Source organism: Ornithorhynchus anatinus, chromosome 19 (genome assembly GCF_004115215.2).
Source record: "Ornithorhynchus anatinus isolate Pmale09 chromosome 19, mOrnAna1.pri.v4, whole genome shotgun sequence".
NCBI classification, from domain to species: domain Eukaryota; kingdom Metazoa; phylum Chordata; class Mammalia; order Monotremata; family Ornithorhynchidae; genus Ornithorhynchus; species Ornithorhynchus anatinus.
Window position 1 is genome coordinate 14,078,025 of NC_041746.1, and position 376 is coordinate 14,078,400.

The window sequence follows — 376 nt, forward strand, 5'->3', positions numbered from 1 at the left end:
CCACGTCTTAATCCCCATTTTACAGATGAGGGAACTGAGGCCCAGAGAAGTTAAGTGACTTGCCCACAGTCACACAGCTGACAAGTGGCAGAGCTGGGATTAACCGTGAGCCTCACGTGGGACGACCTGATGACCCTGGATCTCCCCCAGCGCTGGGGCTGTGCACATAGTAAGCGCTTAAGAAATACCACCAGTATTATTGGGCATAGAGTAGGCGCTTCATGAATGGGAATGAATGAATGAACTTTACCTCAGGGAGGCCCCCCGCCCCGCAGCGCCCCCTCCCGGAGGCGCCGCCTCCCCGCGGGGACGTGGCACGTCGCGTGCGTGGCGTGCGTGGCGTGCGTGGGGATTCCGGCGGCGGTGGCAGGATTAC